The 20642-nt window shown below is 41.8% G+C and overlaps 1 protein-coding gene and 1 non-coding gene across 3 annotated transcripts in view; both read right to left on the bottom strand.

Moving 5' to 3' along the window:
• Window positions 1-20642, bottom strand: part of LNX1 (ligand of numb-protein X 1) — a 121455-nt gene that overhangs the window by 89726 nt on the left and 11087 nt on the right. The window lies entirely within an intron of this gene.
• Window positions 9583-9701, bottom strand: LOC136291558 (5S ribosomal RNA). The gene has a single exon (XR_010721622.1). It is a non-coding gene; the product is annotated as a 5S ribosomal RNA (ribosomal RNA).

Below are 20642 nucleotides of genomic sequence, written 5' to 3' on the forward strand. Positions count from 1 at the left end.
AAGCAGAAGTTTTTTAAAAAGCACTGGTACCACAGCTCATCTATTGGAATCTCAGTTGATAATGTTGATGTAACATTTGCTGTGGTAGTTTTAGGCCTCTGAAGACCACATAAGCTGAAATACTCCAGATGTGCGACAGCAAAGGCATCAAACTAATTCTGTGTATGATATGATGGCAGGAATTGAACCCAGATCTCCACAGGTACAATGACATACCTGTGCTTCCTGCTACTGACCTCTCTTACTGCTTTGCCAGGGAACTGGTGCTGACACTTCACATTGCATGAGATACCACCAAGGGTAAGTGAACAGCATTACTGTTATCTTTCAAAGGCTTCAGACTGAAGCGGTTGTTCAGGGCATCCCTGGTGCTGACAAAACAAGTCTATATTCATGCTCTGCAGACAAAATTGCCATTCGTATTTAGATTTGCACCACATTCAGAAAGTTCCTTGGAAGATCTGTTCGCTTTGTATGTGGGGAAATGGATCAGAAAATACTGACCATTTTCAAAAACTTGCTCTGAATTTCAATGTCTCCTACTTGTACTGGCTAACAGTGAGCTACTGTTGGTACACACTACGTCCCTCACACTGCACGAAAAGTAAGTTGACTTGATGAGTGTGTAGAGACTGCAAAATCTCTTGCCTACCCCTCCCTTCCCAAAACACCAGCAATGGACCATTATCTTTGATTTTGACATCTGAAGAGAGAATGCAAATGCCAGGAAGGAAGTTTTCAGAATGTGTAAAAAAATACTCTCTAAAAGACCTTCCAAAGGGAATATTACAACAGGATACAGTAAAGAAAAACAGGAGAAGAATTTGAGGGGGAGATGCTCACACTATAAATGAAAAATACTTCTGAGAATAAACACAAACAAAAACACATCCAAACTTACCTCTGCTAAGCAGAAAATTGCTGAATTTTCTGCTTAAAATAGACTCAGTACATTAGTCAAATACTTGAATGTGTCTAATTTATACCTTCCGGACTGTGCAGTGTAGTACAAGGAAGATGAAAGTATGATCAGAATTGATGGGGCTGCCCCCGCTGGACCACCAAGGTAGAAGGTGAAATCTAGAGGTTACAAGCTGAGTACTAGGATGCAAATTCACTGAAAATTTTCCTTTATAGCACCAGGGTATCTCCTCAAGAATCAGGAAAAAATTATCTCTGAAGTCACCGAACTGAAGATTAGGAAACCCCAGTCTTTCTGAGCATCTTGGTAATAGATGGTCACCATAAAATTGCCATTACTTACTGTGTTTTGGGGACAGTGACTAGATTAAGGCTATCTATACTCTACACTATGACAACATGCAACATAATAGCATTACCCTAATTGCAGCCCTTCTCCTCCACCAGTTTCTCCTACTAAAAACTGTCAGACTAGGCTGCTGTGCAAACCACACAGACAGTCTGCACATCAAAGACTTTGCAAGCTAAGCAGCTGAGATCAGGAAACTAGATCTGCATAAGGAATTCCAGAACAACTCGACACTGCACGGATCTGTACAGGACTTCATGCACGACATTAAAGACATTCTTAAAAAACAGATTTTCAAAAAAGATAGGGGATGGTGGCTTGCTGAAAAAAGCTAAAAAGATCTGAACAGTTGAAAAGCACAGCTGACTTTTAAACAAATTCCTGAGCATCTGAGAAGCTGTCTTAGCAAAGAACAGGACAGAGCACAACAAGGCAGCAAGCACTGACTTGGTTTATGGCTTCTCTTATGTTATCAAGCAGCAGGTTTCTGTCAGAATGCTTTCCAGGCCTAAGAACTTTATGAAGAAGCCTGAACAGACTCTTAATGGTCTACAAGAGAAGATGCAGTTTCATTACAAAATAAAAATTGCTGGTTTGAACTGAAATTGCAATGGATGATCATGGAGGAGTAAATTAAAGGAAAATTATTAAACTTATGGCTGAAGCGATGCTGCAGTCTGAAAGGAAAAATGTAGAGCATCCTTTGCTGGTGTTTTCATAAGCTAGGGGGTATTGCAATGATCTGTAGGTGCTGAGCACAGGGACTAGAGCTTGAGGGGCTGTCACAAGGCTCTGAATGAGTGACAGGACTGTGGTCTGTAACCCAGTCAGTCAAAACTTATCTTGGAAAGAAAAAGGTGTCATGACAAGGGGAAAGGGTAAAGAGAAGAACAGTTATTACAAGAGGAAATTTTCTGCCTGTCTACCTTTAATTAAGAAACTAGAAAATGCTGAGAAGCACAGCTTTAGACTAATCTTCTCCCTAATTAAGAATTTATCCTTAACTCACTTTCTTAGGGAAACAAAGTTGAGGCAATCAGACCTTTGTCTCTCTGTGTCTGTGACCATGTCTTCCCTCTGTGTCTTCGGAGTCCAGTGGCCTTTTCCGCTACCTTAACCTTGACAAAGGATAATGATTTCAAAGATAATATGTGCCCATACATGTAAACAAAATAATGTAATAGAGGAAAGAGACACCACTAAAGCATTCATATGGAGAGAAAGATTGAAACATAAATACACTGAGGAATCAACAAAAGGCTTGAAATTCCAGAATGCCTCATGGGAAACACTTCAATTAAACTCACACCTTTCTAAACATCAGGAAATACAGTTACCAAATACAAAACTGTAAGAAACTAGGCTTCACTGGCTCAGCTGCTCACCCAGCAACTTCACTTCAGCAAGCAAACCCATTACTACAATTGGAAAATACCTGTATTTCGTCGGACGGAAAGCGCAGCAAACAGGCTCTTGGTGAATAATCTAGGCATGAAAAAGGTCAAGGAAGCAGTTTCCAATTAGCAGTCCTCACCAAAAGAAAGCTTCCACTCTACCCCCCTCCAGGGCAGCATTTTCGGGAGCCCATGGGAAGGGGCCCTCGGTGGCCAGGGGCACACAGGGCTGGGGCCGCTGTGCGGGGGGGGGCTCCCTCGCTCAAGGGGAAGCGCAGTCGCGAACCCAAGAACAACAAAACAGCATTACACTTAATCCACTGCCATCTGGCTTCATTTTGACAATCCACAAAATCAGACACAACATTCTTCCGCAAAATCCCTGAAAAACAACACAGAACTAGTGTCAAACCCAGTGTCCCCTCCCTCGCTGGCCCCTCTGAGGGCTTGAAAGCGAGGTTTCTCATAAAATGAAGAGCGATTTCCCCAAGTGACATTTCTGCAGGAGCATTCAAGCTGCAGATGTTTCCACTGTGGAAGAGGAGTTTGTATAATGCAGCACTGCTTGTCATATTTTGGAGGCAGGGAGGGGGAAGAGGGTGAGAAACAGAAAACAGGAGAGGCTGCAAGCAGTGGTGTTGATCCATAGGTGATGAGCTTCCTGAGGCTATCAGCTCTGTGTGTTTGCTCAGCTCTTGACCTGGCCAAGGGAGAACAAGGACCATCCATCTTCCCCAGCAGAAACCAAGCAGCTGTTCCTGAAAGGACAAGGCAAACCACACAGCCTTTAAACTGGGAACACAGTATCTCTGCAATGCAGCAAGACAAAGCCTTATTTTTTTTTTTCTTATAATTTTAAAAATGTGTTGCAGGAAGCCTCAGTTTGCAACATTTGTATTGTTACTGAGGCATTAAGGTAGTCTGTGTGGCCTGCTAACTGAGCTCAAATATCACCTTGTAGCTGATGGTTTTCATAACTTCTTAAAAGAGGAGTTTCTTTCGACAACAGAAGGCAGAAAAGCACACACACAAAATATTGAAATAATGCCTATTTCATACTGAATTTTGTTCCCATTGACAAACACTGATTATCCACACAAAACAACTTGCTAAGGACTGAACCATGTTTTATTGACACCTCCTGACTTATGGCTGCAACTCAACTGTCAGGCTTCTCATGCTCTTTCAGACACTCAAATGCTGAAGATGCCTGACCTCCATCATGACATGGACCTTCTGTAGCTGCTGTGACAATGCTAGCAGCTCTACGTGGGTATTTCAGATATTCGGGGATTTCTTATCTAATACTAGATGCCTAAATTTAGGCATCTGCACGAGATTTCAAGAGTTACCCCACAGAGGCTATAGCCTCCCTTACAGCATCCTCACATAGTCCATATTGTGATACATCTGCTTGCATTTTCTGGGTGCTACCTATGATAGGAGCAAGCGTGTATGCCTTCTCAGTCACCAAAATTAGTGGACTAATGAGCAAAGCAACCACTCAGTAAAAATAGTTCATTCCCTAATGATACTTTGCTCAGTTCCCATATAAAAGCTGTCAGGACAGAAAACAAGGCAGACTCCGTTTGCACATCTGTCTTAGGGCTCAACACCACAGGAATGTCCCCAGGCATGGCCTGTGCTCTGTTTCTTAGCATGGCTGAGCATCCTGTCTTCCAGAAGGCACATTACTGACAGCAGCATTAATGTTAACAGGCACATCTCTGCAGAGTGCTGCATGTGCACATGCATTAATCAGGCATCTTTCTTAATAGTCAAGACTGTGCTAGGGAACAGCCTTGTCTGGCCTTTACACAGGGATTAGGAGACATGAGGGAAATGGAAAGAGTAAGTTCCCCGTGCAACAGCAGTGTCACCTGCAAGGGACATGTAACTTCATAAAAGCTTATCCTATTGAAAATCCCAAATGTTTCCAGTTGTAGCATATAAAAAAACACATTCATATCACAACCTGAGAGGAGGAAATGGCACACTTGTGCTAAATACTGGAGGATTGTTTTTACGGCAAAGACAGTATCTGCATGAACTTCAGCACTGTAGATAGAAAAGCTATGAGATCACATACCAGCAGCTCAAGCAAGTAAACACCTGGAAGGAAGGGAAGGGAGAACAGGATCTCCTGTAAAACTGGAATTGTAAGCAATAGAAAAGAAACACTCATATTGATGAAGGCAGTAAAGAAACAGCAAGTAAATGAGATATTTGTACCCCTAAAATTAAAAACAAAACAAAAAACTAGCAAGGAAACTTGCTAATGACCCAGACTAAAAGAATTGAGGAACCTGCACTATGATGAATAATGCTGATCCATGATTTCTGATGTTAACAGATTTTTAGGGTGGTTAGGGAATTAGTGTGAGTAGTAACAGGCTTCATGCTGAAATTACTGGCTGCTGAGATGTTGCTGTTTACTTACAGCTATACATATACCTATACTTATAGCTTTACATTTAGTTACAGATTTTGTGAAACAGTGAAACAGTGTATTTTGCAGGTTCAGTTTGTGGGTTTGATCATTTCAAGCTGTAGGCTTCTGTCACTTCTCACAATGTTCATCCTCCAAGGATGCTACAGCAGCATCCTCACTACAGAGGAAAGTCACACATGCAGCTTCTCTTCACAGCCAACAAAACACTAAAAGCACAGCGGAATTTGAATTACAGATTTTTACTGATAGCAGCAGACTCCAGATTACAGTTCCTTTTTGCACAGATGTGCCTGGTACCTCCCTCTCTCTCTCTGTCTTTTAAGTCCTTCCTGTGCACCATGACTAAGCAGTCACTCACCTTAGAGGTAGGCTGGGTTCCTGGTGGCATTACTAAGATTTTTCTCAGGGTCTGAGAACGAACATATATAAGACAAAAATCATGGAATTGCTGGATTTTTAAAGGGTATTTCTGTTTGGTTTTTTTTAAAGAATAAACTCTATTTTGTTCCACTTTCATACAGGGTCTGTTCAAATCTTCATAGTGATCACAAGAGGATTTGACTTGGCTCTTTGCCAAAGCTATGTCCTCTGTATAATCAAATGAGAGATCTGCTTGTCAAATGTTTACAGGGCTTTATTCTACATGAAAGCAGAAAAGTTCTGCACCACTCACTCCAAAGAAGTCTCTTTTTCTACTCCAGGAGGTCGAGGACTTCAAAAAACCAGGTTTACATCCTCTTATGCTCATTTAGCAACACCTGGGGCAGCAGCTACCTGTTCAACATCACTGTTAAAATGCAAACAGCAGAAATCTGACAACCTTTCATATGCCCACAGTGGGAAGGAACCCTTTTCTCCATGTATTTTTGAGTGTCTTAACTGTATCTGTTGATAAAATTAAGGCTGAATGTTATGGCAATTCAATAACTTTTTACAATAGAAAAAAGTGTATGCCCCTGAAGCATGCCCCTCTATACTCAGGTCACCACTGTATGATTTATTTACATCTTTCCTTCATCTTATTAGACATACACAGTTATGAGTTTCCCTGTGCCACTAGTATTATCACAAGCCTACCAGTGGCTTATCAACAGGGGTTAGAATATCAGTCTGGAGTTACTAAACTTACATATTCAGAACCAGGTACTTTGAGTATATCCTTTCCCATTCCTCTTGCTGTTCTCCACCTTCTCATTTACTGAACTGGAGCTTCTCCAGGCAATTTGAACCAATAAGTATTTTCAGTTGATGCTAACTGATACCTGACAAGAGTCTGCAGCATTAATTTTACCCAAATCTATATAATTTCAAAACTGTCTCTTTGTACCCTAACTTCATTCCTTTACTGGGGTACAGTCAGAATTTTAAGTGGAAAAAGGGGGTTTGTTTTAAAGATGGTGCTTTTGCTTAAGTATTATCTTTTCCTGTTTTGCAAATTGGCAATATTCTTGGAAATCTTTGCTGAAAGAGGGCATCCTATAGCAATTAAAGTGTCTCACAAAGCTTTATAAAACATTTGAGGAAAAAGGAGTAATAATTGTGAAGGACTGAAATATTCATCTCTTGTCATCTGGTACACAGGATATTTGCTATTTTAATTTGTTTCAATGTCTGTAATCTCTCTATGTACAGCAGTTTAAAGCTTTGTTCTGTTTTAAAATAGAAAGGTAAAGCCTTTTGTCACACTTCATTTACTGGCCAGCTGGAACTGCACTGCCTATTCCTGCTCATTTATGAGATTTCAGAGGAGAGGGTTGTGGGCAGCACCCCAGTTTAGCTTCTCTAGGAAAAAAAAAAATTGTCAGGAAATAAGGGGAAAACTGACTATAAAGGCCTTCCTTAAAAAGCCAGAGAGGTCTTACGAATGAGAATTGCACTCCTTAACTTCATCTCACAAATAACATTCTCAAGGCCAAAACCACTCATTCAGAAAGGATCTCAGAGACGAACCAGAATATGCTGCATGGCCTCACAGTGTCTGTTGTTACAGACTCAAAACCTGTGCCAAAATATTAGAATGCAGGTTTAGGTCACAGCACAACAATTGTGGAAAAGGAAAGTGCGTAACAGCAGAAAATGAATCATAGCTAATTGAAACATCATTTTAGAAACTATTGTGGTGCTCATATTAAAACACACACAAAATTATTGTTGCTCTTTTTCAATAGAAAGGGTTTTTTTCATTTTGAAAGGGTACACTTACTGTCTTTGCTTTACACTGTGCAGTGTTAATTTTTCATCTGTTTCATCTGCCTTCCACCACTCTCAGTCACTTCCAGAGTGCTAGTTCAATACCAACAAGAGGTGAACTGAGTGGATATTAAGTGTTTCTGTCAGATTATCATTAGCATTGCCAAAATCCTGTTCAAAATAGTCCCTCTCAACACCCTCCAGGTTTCTAACCCAAAATGTTAGCAGTAAGTGTCTGCTTTTCAGCTCATTTGCCGTTCTATAACCAGGTTTCTGGTTTCATTTTCTTACCTCTCTCTCTCTCTCAGATCATGGGAAGACTTGTTGTAGTTTGATGTATGTAACAACATGTTTTAAATAAGAAAAGATTCTCCTTAAGTTTTTTCCAACCTATATTGCAGTTAACATGGCTGCAATTGACAAAAGAGGTTTCACACTCTGGACTTGGTCCTGGAGCTGCTCAAACAGCACTGCTGGCCTGTGTTACTTCAACAGAGAAGAAACCTTCCCATGGGAGAGGCTCAGCAGTAACCCTGTCATTCTTTTTCTCTTCTAGCTGGTTGAACTTCAGCTGTGTCTTGGTTGAACCATGGCCAGAGGCTCTGCTCCCTGGTGCTCTCTGTGTGTTGAGATGAAGAACTGTCTCCACCTTAGCAAATTGCATTCATGAAAATGTAGGTACGAGGGCAACCATTGATAAAATATTGCTGACTGTGAATTCCATGGTACTTCAAATTGTTCTAGATGAGATATCAGAGAGAAAAAAGACACAAAGCTGAAACTTTCCAATGAAAAAGCTCTTCTAAAAGAGTGGGAATTTGCTTTGCATTAACCTTATAAAGAGAGGAGGGACAGGATTTGCCATGGTGCTCTTCCATCTGCTCTACAGCTTTGGTGAGCTGGAGCACAAGTGCTCAGGCAGTGGTGTCTTTTGTCCTTTGCATCTGTGAGAGCTGCCTGGGCTGCAGTGAGTGCGGGGCATGGAGAGACGTCCAAATTACCCTTACCGTCTACAGAAGTACACCTATGCAGAAAAAGAAACAGAATAGTGACCAAAATTTCCTTCATCTGACGAGAAAAATACAGTTGAGGAAACCTCTGTGTTGTTACCATTCTTCAGAGAAGAAAATCTGTAAAGTGACAGTCTTCTCCTCTAAGAGGTGTCTGTTGTGCTTCAAACCCAGTGTTTTGATTTACCTGTTCACTGCTGTCATGAAACATAGCTAAAATCCTCTTCAGAATACCTTGACATGCTGAAGATAATCTTTTAAAACCAAGCAACTACATGTCCAGAAGGAAAAGAAAAGTACTTGTGGAACGTGTTCCACAAGCTCATAAAAATATAGCTTTTAACAAAGATAAAATAAGAGTTAAAGTGTGACAGTTACAACAGGAAAGAAAATGCAAACACCTGCCCAGATCTTGAAAACGAGAAAGAACGTGTAAGAGTAGAAAGAAAATTTAAAATATTTCTTTAATCTTTCTGCAGAAAAATCTTAAAATATCTGCTATTTGAAAAGTCTGTAATTTAATAAAAGACTAGGAAGTATCCTGAAAGCAGCTGCAAACTATGCACTGAACAAAACTATCCACTGAACTCCTGCAAGTAGAGCAGCCTCCTTTCCAAGGCCCTGGCGCACAGAGCTCCAGAGGAGAGCCTGAATGAGTCACAGTTGTGTCTTACTAATTGCATTTCAATTATTGAAAGGGAAGGTTTGACTTTGACCTATGCTTGAGAAACACCAGCTTCCCAAGATGTTTTACCAATTGGATGTTGTTGTTTGTGTTTTTTTTGAAAACCCATATTCTAAGTCTCTAATGAAAAATGGAGATTTCACAGAATCACAGAATGTGTAGGTTGGAAGAGACCTTCAAGATCATCGAGTCCAACCCAGCCCTAACACCTCAACTAGGTCATGGTATCAAGTGCCACATCCAGTTTCCTTTTAAACACAGCCAGGGATGGTGATTCCACCACCTCCCCGGGCAGACTATTCCGGTATTTAATCATTCTTTCTGTGAAAAACTTCTTCCTAATATCCAACCTATATTTCCCTTGACGCAGCTTGAGATTGTGTCCTCTCGTTCTGTCAGATGCTGCCTGGAGAAAGAGACCAACCCCCAGCTGTCTACAACTACCCTTCAGGAAGTTGTAGAGAGTGATAAGGTTACCTCTGAGTCTCCTTCTCTCCAGGCTAAACAACCCCAGATCCCTCAGTTGTTCTTCATATGGCTTGTTTTCCAAGTCCTTCACCAACTTTGTTGCCCAAAGATGAAGCCTACAGCACCCGGTATTCCCAGGCAGTCTCCCATCCAAGAACTAACTGGGCCCGACCCTGCTTAGCTTCTGAGATCAGATGAGATCGGGCGTTCTCAGGGTGGTATGGCCGTAGGCCATAGTAGGTACCCTGCTGGTAGCATAATCATTTCAGTTTGCTTGGATCTGTTAGGATCCACAAGGAGACAGTATTATTAGGGGAAGTGAGGACAAGACTTCTGTAAAGACACAAAAAAGGCAGCAGAGTTCTAGTGGAAGCAGAGATACTTCATGAGTTAAATAATTTGGAAGTTGTAGGCTAAGCAGCCCAACCCCACCACTCAAAAGGGACCTGCTTTTCAACTCAACATCCAAACTTCCAGCTGCATCACACACAGAGAGGCCCGGTGTGAGGCAAGCAGTGGGATACAGCCTGTGCAGGGATACCCTGCTCCCAACACACTCCCAAGTCAGCCAAGCAGCGGTAGGGACCAGATGTGCAAAACCTGCAGGTGGGCTGTGTTTTGCACAGACCAAATGAAGGCCAGCAAGGCAATAGAGCAGGGTTTTACAAGAGAAAATCATCAGAGCTTGTTTCAGTTTGGTTACTGTCCTTGCTTCTCAGAGTGAACATCACCTCTCCAACGAGGGTGGTGCACCTCAGATATCTCTTTCCCTGGCTGGGGGCTACTATGTTGTAATTTCCCTATCCCAAGGTGCATTGCTTGGGTTTTGTTACTGCATAATCTCTGAACAACCACCACACCTAGGACAGTCTTAATCCACACCTGCAATAAATGCCCCAGGTTCTTTGGTGTCTTTGGCACCTTTACAAAGTAACTAATAAAAGCATTGGCAAAACAGAAGGCAAACAGCAGTCGACAGGTTTAGGAGGGAACATTGGCTATGGTTTTCAAAAGTGGAATGACTTTTCCTTCTTACTGCATTTCCTGTGAGATCCTGCCCTTTAACCTGCCACTAAATCTCAGTGTAATTACATCATTAATTTTCTCTCCCTACCATGGCAAAACTGCCTGAACTGGCTCGCATAGCATAACCCAAATACATTCTGCATTTCCCAAGTTAGCTCAAATGCTACTTGGGATAAGAAAAAAGCCATATGCAATAGTGTACACTATGATAAGGTGTTGCAGATTTTCCTGTAAGAGGGAGTTTATTCAGACAGCCAAGATGTGAAGCTCCTGCTGGGGGTGGACACAACAATGAAAGAAAACATCTTAAGGACATAATAATTGTCCTCTAAAAACCCCCAGAAATCTAGAGTTGAGGTCAATTTGCAAAGCCACATTTTGAATCACAAAATCAACTTGCTGTACATGAAGAAGAGTAGATATCATGAAAACCCTTTTCACCAAGTTGAGCCAAAGCAAGTGGTACAACTGATCTGAAATTTGAGTGTAAGTGCTGGTGTCACTCACGTTCCTTAGTGAGTGCTGCACAGTGGGCAACTGGAATTTATAATTTACAACTAGCAGACTGCAGACACATTCTCTCAATATGTTAGCTGTTGTCTTGATTTGTGTTGTTTATTCCTAACATCACAGCTCCTTTACTAGGCTTTGTTGTGTACAAGGTTATGTATATGGCAAAACTTCCCATATGGAATGGTTTAATGGCTCTGGGATATCAATGCAATTGCTGTGGTTTGCAACAGATGGGGCTTGGTTAGCCAAGGAGCCAGTTACCATTGTTTTATGCAGGTCTCCTATCACCACTTGGAGGTAAAGCAGCCAAGTGACGTCTTCAGGGCTAGAAAAGACATGTTGGCCAAGAGACAGAAGGAACCAAGGAAAGCAGAAGGTCAACGCATAATGTTCATGGCTGCATCTGCAGTTCAATTTGTTGCCAGCCCTGTAAGTGCCACTTAGCCACTGAAGTGACCATTAATTCTTCTCTGGGCTGTGATTGATCCAACCAGTCAGGCCAACAGCCAATGCAAAGACAACAATCTCATCTCCTTCAGCTGTTTCAGCCTTACTTTCACTTTCTCCATCCACCTCCACCCCTGAGAACAGGACATGTTGTGCAACAACATGCCTGATAATGTCATCATGTGGGCAGAGAAACGTATCTACTACCTCAGCACAAAATCCAGAGCTGAAATATCACAGTCCAAGTAACACACCACAGTCCTGAAAAGCAGATGTTTTTCATGAGAACCCACGTTAGGTTCAGGTTCAGGTGGGGGTTATATTCCACAGAATAAAGATGATGTATATGTCTTCATCTCGGGATTCCCTCTGGGTTTCTCTGTTTGCAAAGCAATGCAGCATGACCCCACTGCTTGCACATGCTGATTATCACTTGTAGATTATATTTCCTTCTTCAAAACCAGCCTGAGAGAGGCAGAAGGTGGTAAAAATGAGTCTGATGAGGACTGAATGTACCCTTGCAAATCTGGTAATTTCTGAAACAGGCTGCTGAGAAGTGCCAGGCACCTACAGGCTCATCAAGGCCATGTGGAGCAGGTGAGGGGCAATACGCTCCGTATGCCTTGGGAGGCAGTGTGGAGATGGGAAAACTTTAGCCCTCCTCAGCTTGGTTCAGAGGAAAAACTACCTTTGGCCCTTACCCAGACTCGGCTAATCTCAAATATAATGGAGGCACAGATCTCCTTTTCTCAGGGTCAAGGAGCAAAGTAGAGGGCAGGGTCTGAACAAGTAATGAAACAAAAATCAACTGAAACAAAGAAGAGCATTTAGATGAGGAGAAGAAGAAAGAGTTGTGTAAAAGCAATGACATTTCTAATAGAACAAAAAGCATATTAGCTGAAAGCCAAGTATTGGATCCAGGGAGAAGATTTGAATCATCCCCTTGGAACTGTTCCACCCTTAATAAAACATTAACTATTCATTGAGAGAGAACACACGTGTGTGCATGAATCAGTAGCCTGGCGGGTCTTCTTTTGAAAGGTTAGACTTCCTGAGCACCAATCCCTCTTCTAGCAAATGTTAATTGCTTATCCAACGTGGAACAACTTCTAAAGGAGAGGTTGAGGTCCTCCTGACTGCCTCTGCCCTGGGCAAGGTAGAGACAGGAGAAGTGGACCAATTCCTTAACTGCTCCACCATTCAGTAAAGGTGACACTCAAAAACCTCTTCATTTGTTTCCCAACAAACAGAAATATTTTGGGGTTTGATTGGAAAAAACCCTGGAAACCAGAATCCCTCTAAGTACCATCTGACTTGGACTTAGCCTTGCATTTTTTTAGCTGCAAAGCAGCCCCAATGTTGACTCAGGGGAAAGAGCCCTTTCCAGGTCCAACTCTCACTGTCATCCCCAGCCTTGCAACTGCAAGTACAAACCTGCCAGAAGATCTGTGCTCTTACTCAAAAATAAACTGACTAGATACCACACAGAGGCAATGTGATTTCTACACGCACTGCCAAAAGCAGCTCCTCTGATAGTAGCCTGGAATGGCTCCTCTGTAACAGACAGACACCTGTCTTGGGCTTTGCCATATTCAAGAATGGTAGAAAGTCTGTTTTAATGAAACAGTATTTAAAATATAAATCAGCTGGTCTCACTGACTGTATTCACTGGTTATAATCAGCTATTAGCCAGTATGTTTTCAAAACTTATTTATGCTTGACATAGACTGTTTCCCAGAGGGTCAATTCCTGCTAGCAGGCTGAATGCTTGAAAGCAGTGTTTTCCAGCCATTTTGAGAAGAGTAATCTATCATTATGGGAGAAGAGAAACCACTATCCTGGTAATTTTTTTTGTTATAAGTTGCACACTTTCTCTTGGGTATTCCCAGTGAGAAGAGCTATGTTCCCATTGCTATGACCAGAAGTCACGGTGTTTTGTAGCCATCATGTCTCCTTTCATCTTCCTATGTGTTACGAATCAGCCATGGACTGCAAATCACAGGCTGCATAACACTGCTGTATGGCAAATAACGCCTGTCATTGTTTACTTTTTCTTCTGTCTCGGGAAGGCAGATGTTTTGCTCAGTCTGCAATGAGACTGCACTGCTCATCGTGATTTACACCTCAAGATGCAATGTACATGTGTGGAAAGGGAATCTATCCTGTCATGCACATACCGAGTGGCAGAAGCCCCAGTGCTGGGGCATTTTCAAGCCAGAGGGAATGCAGCAGAACAGAGGGACAAGAAGGAAGCAAGAGTGACAGCCCCAGGAGCAAAGGACCTGGACCTGAGAGGCACAGACCACTGCCAGAGCTCCCACAAGATATTCGGCTTCCAGTGCATAGGATGATCTTGGAGCCCTGTTTTCTCCTACAGAGATCCCTTGTTGTCTCCTGCTGCTGGCATGAGAAGGAAACTGGTTCTCTTTAGCACATCAAGAAAATTCCTTTGCACTAGGACATTACTTGTTGCTTTGTAACTCAAACTTATATCTAGAACTCAAAGGGGAAAATTGCACTGAAAGAGCTGGGATAAGAGTATGAGGATCACAGGTTCTAAGGAGAAGAAATGGGCAATCTGACCATGCAAATTATTTGCAGATCAAGATGAAAAGCACTAGACGAATTGTTTTCCTGACACAGTGGAGCGCTTCCCTTCTCACTGTGCAGTGCCAATGTCAGCTGGGTGCTTTTCATTCCTTTCCAATTCAGACAACTCAACTGTGTGAGCCATCCAAGTGGATGGCTGAGCTAGATCAAATACAGGGCATGCTTTGCTAAGTTAAATAAGAAGTTAGTAGAAAAATGATTACACCAAGCCCTAGGAATTGCCTGGCACTTCTCTGCTAGACAGAAAACAGCAGGAACTTCCACATGAATAATCCTCTTGTTAGAAGGCCTGCCATTAGTCCTGAGCAAATAAAATCTAGGCAGCAGAAGCACAGAAGACATACCAGACTGAAGTAACTTGAGACTTCATATCTTCCTAGAAAAAAATTTCATTCCTTTAGTTACCTCTTCTTAAGGGAAAGATGGATGGGCTTAAAATGAAGGGGGAGTTTTAAAAGTCTTGCTAAACATGAACAGGCACAAAACAGCTCCAGTGTGGAGCAGAATCACAGAACCATAGAATACTTGAGACTGAAAGGGGCCTCTGGAACCCTCCTGGCCCAGGCAGAGCCACCTGGAGCTAGCTGTCCATGACCATGTACAGATGCCTTTTGAGTATCTCCACGGATGGAGATCCACATCCCTGGGCAACCTGTGGCGGTGCTTGGTCAAGAAAAACCAAAAAAACCCTTGTTTCTTGATATTCAAGGAACATTCTACTGAGGTTTATTTGGGACCTAAAAATGGTAGCAGTAAGAGTGACCTACCATTGTGATTTTTTTTTGAATGTCCCTAAATTTCAGAGCTAATCTTAGAACACTTACAAGAGTTGCTAGAAAGCACCAGTCTGGCCACAGCACCAAGTACAGGCTGGGTCTGTACAGTATAGCAGATACCTGAATGTTTAAGTATCTACCTGTATATGTGCTCCCTGCCACCAAAACATATGAATGAGAACAGAAATTATACCCATACTCCAAACATCATTATATCCATGTTCTATTATCATGTATGCAGAAAAACACATTTCACACAGAATTATGTGTATGTGGGACATACAGACATTGACATGCATCTTCCCCCACCTCTCTCAACCACATTGGAAACCAAGGCAGTTAGTTTCACTAAAGCAGGAAATTTCTCTTAAAGGAAATTGAGCAGACTTAGCAGTCTGGCTTTCAGGCACTTACATAAAATTACACACAAGTTACACTAAAACTCTCCTAATTGTTAAGGAAAAAAGTTCTATTTGTAATTAAGCAAGAGATCACACTGGTATAAAAAAAGAAAGAGATAAAATCAAATCTAAAGCATTGTAGCAAAGTGAATATAATATATTCATGACACCCCAGGAAACCTCCTATTACAGTGAAGAAAAATTTAAAAAAATCCAGGTTCCTTGCAAGCCAACTGGTAAAATCATTAAGGCTTCCTGGAATAACAGTGTATTCCCTCATGCCTTAGCTAGACCTGTCAACAACAGGAGCCCTGAGGAATCTGCCATGTTTGCTGGTTGCTGCACTCCTCCTTGTGGTCTTTCAATCACGTCATGATGTTCATCTTGAGGGCAGAGCACAGCTGTCTAACTTCCTCTGGAGCCTACCAGGACCATTCCTGGAATGACCCCACAGCTGCAGAGGGGAAAACCAGCCGATGTGCTGTGTGAGGTGGCTACCTTGGACATCTGGGGCTCTCCACAGGACACACTCATTTCTTCTCCTCCTTAATATACCCTCTTCCCTCTTCTGAAGCACCCTTTGCATTTATTTATTGACACTGCGTCTCCTGCATAGCCTGCATCTTCTTTATCTCCTGCTCATTAGTAGCCAGCTGATCGCCTCATCCAGAGAGGAGCAGCTCTGCTCAGAGGGAATGGAGGAGCACAAGAAAACTACTGCGCACAGTTGGCTCATCACCAGGACCTCCAAGTCCTTCTTAGCTGGGCAGTTTTCCAGCCACTCTGCCCCCAGCCTGTAGCACTGCCTGGGGTTGTTGTGACCCAAGGGCAGGATGCAGCACTTCACCTTGTTGAACTTCATAAAATTGTCTTCATTGATCCAGCCTGTACAGTTCCCTCTGCAGAGCCTTCTTGCCCTCCAGCAGATCAGCACTCCTGCTCAACCTTGTGTCATTTGTGAACTGGCTGAGGGGGCACTTTATCCCCTCTTCTCTCAACCAGTCCCCTAAATAGGCCAAAGTTTGCCCTTTAGAAGTCCAAGATGGCAGTCCTGCTGAGTCCCTTCTTACTTCTCTGTGAATCAAAACTCTATAATTTTGTGACTGCTGTGCCTAAGAGGCCTCCAAACGCCACCAGTTCTTCTCCATTCACAAACACCAGGTTCAGTGGTGGACCTGGCTCCTTCACCAGCTGTGTCAGGCAGTTGTCAGCCGCTCCAGGAACCTCCTAGGCTGTGTCCTCTGCTGTGTTGTATTTCCAGCAGACATCTGGTAAGCTGAAGTTCCCCCAATGGCCAGTGACTGTGAGACTTCTCCCAGCTGCTTATGAAATATCTCAGCTGCCTCTTTGCCCTGGCTGGGTAGTCTGTAACATACTCCCACTGGGATACCTGCCTTGTTGGTCTTCCCCCAAATTCTTACCCATAAACACTCAACTCTATCATCACCATCATTAAGCTCTAGACAAACAAAACTCTCCCTAACATATAGGGCTACTCCACCACTTCTCCTTCTTTGCCTGTCCCTTCTGAAGTGTTTATAGCCATCCATTGCTGCAGGGAAAATCTTCCCCTCATATCGCTGTGATGGTAACTGAATCAGTTTTCTTGCTCCTCCTGTTTGCTACACTCGCTGTGTTCACTGGTGTAGATCCACCTCAGTTCGGCTTTTGATCCCACCACCTTTTGGGAAGGAAGCAGCCCTAACTGCCACATGACCTACATTATAGTTGTTAATAAACAATCAGTCACAGGGATAGTACATTGCTTTTGGGGTGATGCTACTCCCTGTGTTTATTTTTTTTTCTCTAATCAGATTTCTTCGGGGGAAAAAAATCATAACAAGCTTTTCCATAGACCTTATGATTATTTAACTGATACTAAGCAGACAAGGACACACACAGTGGTGATGCAGTACTCTCCTGAAGCACAAACCACTGGTGAAGCTATGAAAGAATGGTGTTCCAACCTTGCAAACACCATTTGGGATAGCCTGGCTAAATTTAAGCTTAAAAGACAACTCTTGCCTCTACAATGAGCTAAGCCATATGAAGACTAGGGAATCTTTGTTCCTGAGCATATTTGAAACAACGAATGTTGAACCAGACTAAGACACTCGGAGGCAAAATATTCTCATCTGCATTATTTTTTGCTTTTCACACTTCCATCCAGATCATTTGGTTCTAGAGAATAAAAAAGGGTATCCTGCATCCAGCTTTTTCTGTCCATAGAGGAACAATGGAAAGGTCTTAGAAATGAGGACTCTTGTCCAATGGTTTGAAAACCTAGCAGCAATGTCTGAGCAAATTTGCCATGTAATCCATTTCAGAGGGTTTGGTTTTGCTCAAATAATTTTAGCTTGTAAGTATGAAGGATAAGAACCAAATTTTTGGTTACATTTTTGTAACTTTACAAATCAAGTAGTGACATAAATGTGGAGTGAAAGACAACTAGAAATTATGTGCCATTTGAGAATTTACAGATCTTTAGTTTTTCTGTTAGGATAGCATCATATTTTCATGGAAGCTTTTCACAGTCTAGGCACTTAGATTATACAGGTAATTAAACCTGTAGTATGCCTGTATTGACCATAAACAACTACAATGTGCAAGCAAAGTGCAAACATTTGGTAAGATAAAGAATAGAAAAAGAAAGAAATTCTTCTGCTCCAAGTAAAAAACTTGTTACATGGAAAGTACTTTACCTGTCCACAAACAAAGCCTTTTAGAAAGATATGTGCTACATATAGAACCATATCAAACCAGAACTACAGGCACACACCTCCTTTCAAAGGCTGATATAAAATGCTTTACTTGTTACTTCCAGGTGGGTTTTAGACACTGACAGGCAAAGCACCACTGGGTTGTCTGGATACCTAAAAGAAGAGCACATTACTGTCACCTGAGTAGCTCAGATCAGCTCTGCTCACCCAGGCAGCCCAGGAGAGAGCAGCACCTTTCTTCTCTCATTCAGAAATCTCTACTCAAAATTTCTGCAACACAAAGAACTAAGATCTATCCTACAAAAACAGGAGGAAAAAGGAACTGTTTCCATGAAGCTTTAGCAGGATCTACAGTCACAGCTGGCAAAGACTTTTGCTAATGGGAAACAGCAGAGGGAACTGATTTCACAAGTAAATTAAGTATTTTCTACACCTAGTATGTGCAAGTCTCTTACCCTCGGGCATACTGTCAATGAATGCAACTGCAGCTCTCTCATGACAGCCCCACATTCAATACCACTTTTGTCAGGGGAAAAATGTCAGGGCTTTCAGGCAAACTGTAATAGCAGGTCACTGCTTGCAGGCCCCGAGTCTAATTATTGGCAAAACAGCATTTGAAGATTTCGCTTTAGTTTGCACTGCGCTTGTTCTCTGGCCATTAGCAAGTATTTAAATAGAATTAATTGGCTACTTGCAAGGTCATTTCAATAATTTTTGAAACAGAGCCTAGTGAGTTCTCGCACATGCAGGGTTAGAGGTACACAGAGCTCAACCTGCCAGCAATGAAATGTGCAACACACAGCCTCAGTGACAGAGCTAACTATTTCAGTCCTCAGATTAGTGACCCTTTTGTGTATGCAGAACTACACATAAGCAGACCCCGTGTGTAGGTATCCTAATCCCTCTATATTTCGGGCTCAAACCATTAAGAGAAATGGCAACAGAATGAGCAAGGCGGGGGAAGGCTGGAGGGAAAAGAATTTAATTTTGCTGATAGCTACAAACCAATCTTTCCCCCCCTCCACCCAAACCCATGCATTTACCTTTGAAGAGAAGCATGGCTAAGCAACATAACCATCTCCTAAGAGATTCCTTTTTGAAAACACTCAAACATTCCCATTCTAAACTCAGGATTTCTCTCAGGTGCACACTTTGTCAGGAGAGATTTAAACTCCATATTTCTCTTGTGGTTAACAGCTGCATTAAACAACTAGATTAGCAATATATATTTTACAATTAGGAATCTATTATGCTTGAGCCAGTCCTAAATTAAGAGCCAATGTGTAGCTTGATTGCATAGTTAGCATAGTTTGCACAAGACATATTTAAATCCTATCTTTGCTCATGAAGTTGCAACAGCCCGCAAATCAATAGCTATCTACTGTAGATCATGAACTTCTCAAATCCATTTATTAAACTGCTGGCAGAAAATTCACCAAAAAAAAAAGACAGGGAAAAAAAATCAGAAAAAACCCCAAGAATAGGCGTGGAAGTCCTATAAATGCTCACACAGTTCTAATAATACTACAGCAAAATGAAAGATGTGACATATTTAAGCATTTCTGAACAGCTTATTGCATGTGTGTCCTAGGAGATAAGCTAGGACACACATCCAGTACACTGTAATAGCTGACTCAAAATGGATAATCAGAGTTAAGACATATTGACAATTAAAACTAAGAAAACTAAGCCATGCCTGATTGTGGACTTATACTTTTTATTTTTTCAGGACTAGCATAGGCATAAGAGTTTTGATATGTAACATTTTCATGTTACAACTGGATTGGTACATTAAAAATAGTCTACTATGGAAAAGTTACTCTAACTGTACCTGTAGTAGGCTCTAAAATAGCTATTACCACGCAAAAAACAGATGTCAGTATCACTGGGAAAATGTCAACATGCTGCTCTGGAGACACTGTATGAAATATCAGAAATGATTTAAAGAAGAAAATGTTTTCTCACTGCATTCATCTGTGGATATATTCAGAGATTTTTTTTTTTTCCCTGAAGGCAATAGTAGAACTGCAAGAGATCAAGACAGCACGGGACATGCAATGAAGATCTATTAAATCATGAAAGACACAGGGAAAATAAACAAGGTATGATTATTCCCTTTTCCTTGATACAGAGGAAACAGGCAGCAATCAATCAGGTTATCAAGCAGCAGGCTTAAAACCAACAGAAGGAAATAAATTTCCAACCTCTGCTAAAGGTCCAAAGTACATCTCAATCAAAACCTAAACTGATCAGAGCTACAGAGCATTATTCTTCAGTATATTTTAAACATAGTAGCTTATATTCAAATTATAGCTTAGGATTTCCAAATCTATAAAAGTTCTTGAAGGTGCCTTCAGCCACTTTGCACAATTTCTTTTATCTCTTCCAGTAGCTTTTGTTACTGCCCATTTCTGAATATGGGGTACCTGGATATATGGACCACTGTGGAGAGCTCTTGTGCAGTAATTAGTCCTGGTGTAGGCACAGCTATAAACAATGTTCTTAGCAGTAGAACTTACCCTGATGTGGAGAAGGAAAAGGAGCCAAGTTAATGTAAGGATCCTGAAGCTGCATCTTCAACAGTGTGCTCCTCATCACAGTGCTGGTGCAAGTATTTTGTAAGCTATTTCATAAGCTTTGTCTCTGTTTCCGTGATCATGGAGAATATGAGAAAGCTACA

Source organism: Chamaea fasciata, unplaced genomic scaffold (genome assembly GCF_029207755.1).
Source record: "Chamaea fasciata isolate MVZ Bird 193981 ecotype frontalis unplaced genomic scaffold, bChaFas1.0.hap1 SCAF_6, whole genome shotgun sequence".
NCBI lineage: Eukaryota > Metazoa > Chordata > Aves > Passeriformes > Sylviidae > Chamaea > Chamaea fasciata.